Source organism: Nematolebias whitei, chromosome 13 (genome assembly GCF_014905685.2).
Source record: "Nematolebias whitei isolate Nwh7 chromosome 13, NemWhi1, whole genome shotgun sequence".
NCBI lineage: Eukaryota > Metazoa > Chordata > Actinopteri > Cyprinodontiformes > Rivulidae > Nematolebias > Nematolebias whitei.
The window spans coordinates 48,276,508-48,284,349 of NC_056510.1; the positions used below are offsets into that span (position 1 = coordinate 48,276,508).

The 7,842-nt window shown below is 45.2% G+C and overlaps 1 protein-coding gene across 1 annotated transcript in view; it reads left to right on the forward strand.

Moving 5' to 3' along the window:
* The window catches only part of man1a2 (mannosidase, alpha, class 1A, member 2), a gene marked incomplete in the record, with an annotated part of 364,168 nt that overhangs the window by 281,787 nt on the left and 74,539 nt on the right, over window positions 1-7,842 (forward strand).

A 7,842-nucleotide genomic window follows, 5' to 3' on the forward strand; every position in this document is an offset into this window, starting at 1 on the left:
ACTCTCAGTCTTTAAGTCTCGCTTGAAGACCCACTTCTATTCTCTTGCCTTTAACACGGTGTGATTTGTTTTGGTCCTGTCTGTCTTCTACACTGTTGGCCATTTTAGTTAGCTTCTGCTGCTATTTGTATCTGTATTTTTATTTTATGTTTTCCTGTCCGCTGTGCATGTTTGTTTTCTTTTGTACAGCACTTTGGTTGGCCTTGTTGCTGTTTTAAGTGCTCTATAAATAAATTGGTATGGTATGGTATGGTATGGTATGGTATGGTAAAATAAAATTCATAGCAAATGTTTAACCATTATTAACCCTTCCCGCTACAGCCACATTTCAGGCTTCAAACATAAAGATATAAAATTTTAATTTTTGTGAAGAATCAACAATAAGTGGGACGCAGAGCTGAGTGAAGCTGACACCCCACCCACTTCCAAAATTAAAGCAAATAGTCTGAATGGTTAATGCTCCGTTAGTGCTGGTTTGTGCCGTTAAAATTTTCGTTTGTGCTGCTTTGGTTTATGAGATATTAAAAGTTATAATTTTGACCTGTGATAGACGCTCAGGCGCGTTCACGCGTGCTCAGGCGCGTTCACGCGTCCTTTATAACCGCAATCAGGTACTAAAAGGAAACATTTACGACAGTTGTGTTTTTGTTGTCAAATCTGATCCACACAATTACAGCCGGAGCGCGCGCCCGCCTTAAGTAAACGCTCTGCCCTGACGTGTGCGTGAACGCGCCTGAGGACGCGTGAACGCGCCTGAGCGTCTATTACAGGTCAAAATTATAACTTTTAATATCTCTTAAACCAAAGCAGCACAAACGAAAATTTTAACGGCACAAACCAGCACTAACGGAGCACTAACCATTCAGACTATTTGCTTTAATTTTGGAAGTGGGTGGGGTGTCAGCTTCACTCAGCTGGGACGCAGTCGTGAAGTGGAATGAAATTTATTGGATGTGTCAAACTTTTTTAACAAATAAAAAACTGAAAAGTGGGGCGTGCAATATTATTGGGCCCCTTTACTTTCAGTGCAGCAAACTCACTCCAGAAGTTCAGTGAGGATCTATGAATGATCCAATGTTGTCCCAAATGACTGATGATGATAAATAGAATCCACCTGTGTGTAATCACCTGCTCTGTGAAAGTCTCAGGGTTCTGTTCAAAGCGCAGAGAGCATCATGAAGACCAAGGAACACACAAGGCAGGTCCGATGTACTGTTATCAAGTCAAGTCAAGTCATCTTTATTTGTAGAGCACAATTTAAAACAGATAAACTGTTATCAAAGTGCTTAACAGAAATGTAGCAAAACATAGGCAGCAAAACAAAAACATCATACAGAATTAAAATTACTGGAGCAATAACACACACTAATGATCACACTAAGGAAAAACAAGCAGTAAAAATAAACGTCAATCATAAAACAACAGAATTAAAATGAGGTACACAGAACAAAATAAACTAACTCACACCGTATTAAACGCCAGAGCAAACAGGTGCGTTTTAAGGAGGGATTTGAACATCAGGAGGGAGGAGGCCTGCCTGATGTTGAGGGGCAGGTTGTTCCACAGGTTGGGACCTCTGACTGAAAAAGCTCGATCCCCTCGGAGCTTCAGGCGTGATTTTGGAACGACCAAAAGAAGCTGGTCCGATGATCTCAGGGCCCGAGACGGAACATATGGTTCCAGGAGCTCGGAGAGGTAGAGGGGTGCGAGGCCATTTAGGCACTTATATGTCAGGAGGAGAATCTTGAAGTCGATTCTGGATCGCACAGGAAGCCAGTGAAGGGAGGACAGAACAGGTGTGATGTGCTCAGACCTACGTGTACCAGTTAAAAGCCGAGCAGCTGCATTTTGGACGAGCTGGAGACGTGAAATGGACGCCTGACTGACCCCAGCATAAAGTGAGTTACAATAGTCCAGGCGGGTTGTGATGAAGGCATGGACTAATGTTTCAAGGTTGGGTCTGGATAACACTGGCTTGAGCTTAGCTACCTGCCGCAGTTGGAAAAAACTTTTCTGCAGAACTGAACTGATCTGTTTGTCAAACTTAAAATCCGAGTCAAAAACCACCCCGAGATTTCTAACAGTGTGCTTGAGATAGGGCTGAAGTGAGTCCAGGTTTGCAGGATCTGAGGAGGCAGCTGAGCTAGGACTAAAGACGATGACTTCAGTTTTCTGGTCGTTAAAACTGAGAAAATTTGAAGTCATCCATGCCTTAATGTCATCTAGACATTTGAGGAGAGGGTGGATGGAACGAGCACTTGCTGGTTTCAGTGGCAGGTAGATCTGGCAGTCATCGGCATAGCAATGGAATGAGATGGCATGTTTTCTTAAGATGGATCCCAGTGGGAGCAGATAGAGCGAGAAGAGAAGGGGTCCAAGGATCGAGCCCTGTGGGACCCCGCAGGAAAGAGGGACCGAAGTGGACAGACTTTCACCAACCTTGACACAAAAAGTCCTGTCAGAGAGGTAAGAACGGAACCAGTCTAAAGCAGCTCCTGTAATACCAACCCAGTGTTCGAGCCGTGAGATGAGGATACTGTGGTCGACGGTGTCAAAAGCAGCAGTAAGATCAAGGAGTACAAGTACCACATAGTGACCAGAATCGTTTGAAGTTAAAATGTCATTGCAAACCCTAACCAAAGCTGTTTCTGTGCTGTGGAGTTGCTTAAAACCAGACTGAAAGACCTCAAAGATTTTGTTCTCAGTTAAAAATTGATTCAACTGAGTAAAGACTATTTTTTCTAGGATTTTGGACAGGAAGGGAAGCTTTGAGATTGGTCTGTAATTTGAGTGCACTGAGGGGTCAAGTCCAGGTTTCTTGATTAAAGGAGTGACTACTGCATTTTTAAAGGCCTGTGGAACCACGCTTGTAGCAAAGCTACTGTTAAGAATATTAAGAACAGCGGGCCCAATCGCTGGTAGAACCTGTTTGAACAGTGAGGGAGAGATTGGATCAGCAGGGGAGCCTGAGGGTTTCATGTGACCAACAACTTTGTTTAACAATGGGAGTGTGATTGGATTGAAATTCCTGAAAGTGGCTGAACATGGGACAAAAACCGATGGGTCAACTGAGGAGCGGGGGATGGAAGATCTGATCAGCTCTACCTTACCAACAAAGAATCTTGTGAAGTCGTTACAGACGTCCACAGAGGCCTCCATGCATTCAGACAAAGGGCCATTAAGAATGGAATTTACTGCTGTGAAAAGGGTGCGGGGGTTGTTTTTATTTTCACTGATCAGTTGGGAGAAGTATTTGTTTTTTTCTGATTTGACGGTGTTTTGGTAATTTTTTAAACAGGTTTTTAGCAAAATGAAAGAAACCTGGAGTTGGTCCTTTTTCCATTTGCGCTCTGCTCTCCTGCACAGTCGTCTCGCTGCCCTGGTGGTCTCGTTTATCCACGGGTACTGGGTTCTCCTTGCTTTCCTGACTTTCAGTGGGGCCACCAGATCCAAGATCTTGGTGCAGGTCTCATTGTGGTGACTAAGCAGCTCATGAGTACTGACACAGGCAGAGGTTTCAGGAGTTGAAACAGCAGTGGTGATAAAAGCAGAGGAAAAACGAGCAGAGGTTGAAGGGTTAAATACACGACAGGTCCTAGGTGGAGTGGGGGATTTAGACTCACGAGCAAGAGAGATTTCAAATGAGATGGGTTTGTGATCGGATATGGTAGCATCCCCAATTTCCAGATTTAACACAGATACACCATAAGACAAAACAATATCGAGAGTGTGCCCCTGCTGATGCGTGGGGCCAACAACATTTTGCACCAGGTTTAGAGAGTGGATCAGATTTAGAAAGTCCTGCACCAAAGGCTTCTCAGGGCAACAGACGTGTATGTTGAAGTCCCCTAGAATCAGCACACGGTCGTATTTTAGCAGTATTCCAGTGAGAAAGTCAGACAGTTCATTGATGAAGCCTGTTGATGATTTGGGGGGTCTGTAAAGAGCAGCAACCAGGATGGGGTTGGAGCGGCCCAGTTCAAAATGCAGCAGCTCAAAGGTCTCAAAAGCTGCTGTCAGAAGCAGTCTGCATTTCCAAATTTTCTTAAAAAGAGCTAAAACTCCTCCACCTCTTCCAGATGGCCTCGAGCAGTTAAGAAAAGTACAGTCTGCAGGCACAAGTTCAGTAAAAACGCTTGACTCACCAGGAGGAAGCCAGGTCTCCGTCAGAAACAAGAAGTCCAGGTTATTGGAGCAGAAGAAGTCATTCATTATAAAAGTTTTGGTTGATAAAGATCTCACATTGAGGAGAGCAAACCTCGTTAGGCCAGCAGCTGGGGGAAAAGTTGAGGGGAGGACGCTGATCAGCGGCCTCAGGTTGTTTACGTCGGGCCTTCGCCTCCTCCGGCCAGAGGAAGCGCAGCTTCGCGCGCGTCCGCCGCGAAGTCCAGAATGAAGAGCCTGAATCCGAGAGCCGCCGGACACAGCAGGGTCGTTGGTACACTCCGACGGGACAGCAGTAGATGGTGCAGCCGATGGACCAGGGCAGGCCCCGATCCGCTGGAGACTTTCGGACCCACCGCAGCTGGGCGCGCGCCCGCTGCGCGGTCCGGGACAAACAGCCGGAGTCCGAGAGCCGCCGGACACAGCAGGGTCGTTGGGACAGACCGATCGGGTGGCAGGAGATGGTGCAGATGAAGAACCCAGGCATACCTCGATCAGCTGGAGACTGTCGGAAACTTCGCAGCTGAGCGCGCGCCCGCTGCGCACCTCCGACCCCACGTTCTTCAGCGGGCAGGACTCCGCGAGACATCCAGGTGGAGGATCCTCAGTCCGGTGGTCAGCTGTTGCTGAGGAGCGAGCGAGGCTCGCTTTGAGCCTCACGAGGCGGCCAGCACGTCTCCCGCGGCGGCGGGAGCGATGTTTCCGTGCAGGCAGGAAAACATCACGGCGAAGGTAAGCAGGGACGCTCCCGAGCAGTGGAGGTGGGGGCCCAGAACCTCGGTAGAAATGATCGTGCGAGGCGAGATGTTTTGTGGAAAATTGTAGATTTAGAAGTTGCTCACGATCATACACCAGCAGTGAGTTGATGTTATTGAGGAAGAATGATAAAAATAGCAAAAAAACAAACAGAGTGGAGAGAGGTGAACGGCAAGCCACCAGCTCGGGCGCCATCTTGAATAAGAAAAGATGGAGATGGAGAAGGTTATTGCCAGATTTGGGTACAAAAAGATTTCCCAAGCTGTAAATATCACAAGGAGCACTGTGCAAGCAATCATATTGAAATGGAAAGAGTATCAGACCACTGCAAATCTACCAAGACCTTGCCGTCCCTTTAAACTTTCATCTGGAACAAGGAGAAGACTGCCCAGAGATGCAGCCAAGAGGCCCATGATCACTCTGGATGAACTGCAGAGATCTACAGCTGAGGTGGGAGAGTCTGTCCATAGGACAACAATCAGTCGTACACTGCACAAATCTGGCCTTTATGGAAGAGTGGCAATAAGAAAGCCATTTCTCAAAGATATTCATAAAAAGTGTTGTTTAAAGTTTGCCACAAGCACCTGGGAGACACCAAACATGTGGAAGAAGGTGCTCTGGTCAGATGAAACCAAAATCCAACTGTTTGGCCACAATACAAAACAATATGTTTGACGTAAAAGCAACACAGCTCATCACCCTGAACACACCATCCCCACTGTCAAATATGGTGGTGGCAGCATCATGGTTTGGGCCTGTTTTTCATCAGCAGGGACAGGGAAGATGGTCAGAATTGATGGGAAGATGGATGGGGCCAAATAAAGGACCATTCTGGAAGAAAACCTGTTTGAGTCTGCAAGAGACCTGAGACTGGGATGGAGATTTATCTTCCAACAAGACAATGATCAAAACATAAAGCCAGATCTACAATGGAATGGTTCACAAATAAACATATCCAGGTGTTGGAATGGCCAAGTCAAAGTCCAGACCTGAATCCAAACGAGAATCTGGTGAAAGAGCTGAAGACTGCTGTTCACAAACGCTCTCCATCCAACCTCACTGAGCTTGAGCTGTTTTGCAGGAAGAATGTGCAAGAATTAAAGTCTCTCCATGTGCAAAACTGACAGAGACATACCCCAAGAGACTTGCAGCTGGAACTGCAGCAAAAGGCTGCGCTACAAAGTATTAACGCAAGGGGGCCCAAAAATATTGCACGCCCCACTTTTCAGTTTTTTATTTGTTAAAAAAGTTTGACACATCGAATAAATTTCATTCCACTTCACGATTGTGTCCCACTTGTTGATTCTTCACAAAAAATTAAAATTTTATATATTTATGTTTGAAGCCTGAAATGTGGCAAAAGGTTGAAAAGTTCAAGGGGGCCAAATACTTTCGCAAGGCACTGTACCATGTCCTGGATGACTGAGAATCTTCACTAGCATTGTGCCTTTTGACATCATGCTGATGATGATGAAGATGGCAGGTTGCTTCTCAGTATTCAAACTCCAAAGCAAAGATTTGATCATGTCTTCAGTGGGGACTGAAGAAACTCCAGTTTGTGATTCTACATCATGACTGTATGTGCAAGTGTGAGATCAGTAATAGTGAGGTTGTTGAGACAGATGTTGCCACAGCAACTGATGAAGATGGGTGAGTGAGGAAGGTAAGACATCAAGGACAAAGGAAAAATGTTATAACACTTGTCCTGTGAGAATCCAGACCTGGTCCGTCCTTGAAACCGGTATGACTCCCCACCTATGGTCTCTGTTTGTTTTATTCCCAGATGGAGAGAAAACTTGCTCTAACTCAAATAAATCAAAATATATAATTTCTGTTTATCAATTTAATGTTCATCAGGCAGGAAAAAGTTACATATTCAGCGCTGAATGTCTCTGACTCGACACGCAAGAAGTTCACAGACCAGAAGAGCTGACGTGGCTCAACTTCCATCCTTTTCTTGGCCCTAGGCTCTGCCTTCTTCTGGTAGCACAGCCTATCAGAGTGTATCAGTGGGGTGACTGTGTGACAACATTGGTCTTTATCTGTTACTGATGGTGAAAAATAAGTGAAAGTGCAAATCTATCTACATGATGGAAGGCAGCAAAATAAAAAAACAATTACTCCTTATCCGGGTGTTGACTGTGAGAAGTTCACTCAGAGGAGCTGGGCCTGTCTCATCTGTCCAGAACTGGGCCATAACTGGTCCGTCTCTGGGCAGACAAGACCGGGGGTCTCAGCATGATAAAAATAAGATAACACTAACAGTCTGGCTGCCTGAAGTTGATCTGTTGGTTAATGAGGCTCATCCTTCAGAATTCACAGTGTGTCTGTGTGCTGGTAACACTGCCTGCTCCTCAGCTGTTTTCACATCTGGAGTCTTATTATTCATCAGATTTAATTGGCAGAAAACATTGGCTGTAAAAAGATGAAAAGGCAGTAACATCAATGCAGTTAGATGCTTTTTATTACTTACAAATTTACTCAAATATTAATTTTAGGACTGACTCGTTATCACCACCAGCTGAACCATTAAACAAACAAAAAGCGGACTTCCGGCTGAATGGCGGTGGAGTAAGTTGTGTCTTGGTGTGCTCCTGTGGGGTTGGCTTTTTTTCGATTATTACCTGGCACTTTTTCTTGACTTCGACCTCAAACGATAATTAATCTTTATATTACCATACCATACCAATTTATTTATAGAGCACTTAAAACAGCAACAAGGCCAACCAAAGTGCTGTACAAAAGAAAACAAACATGCACAGCGGACAGGAAAACATATAATAAAAATACAGATACAAATAGCAGCAGAAGCTAACTAAATGGCCAACAGTGTCGAGTACAGACCGGACCAAAACAAATCACACCGTGTTAAAGACAAGAGAATAGAAGTGGGTCTTCAAGCGAGACTTAAAGACTGAGAGT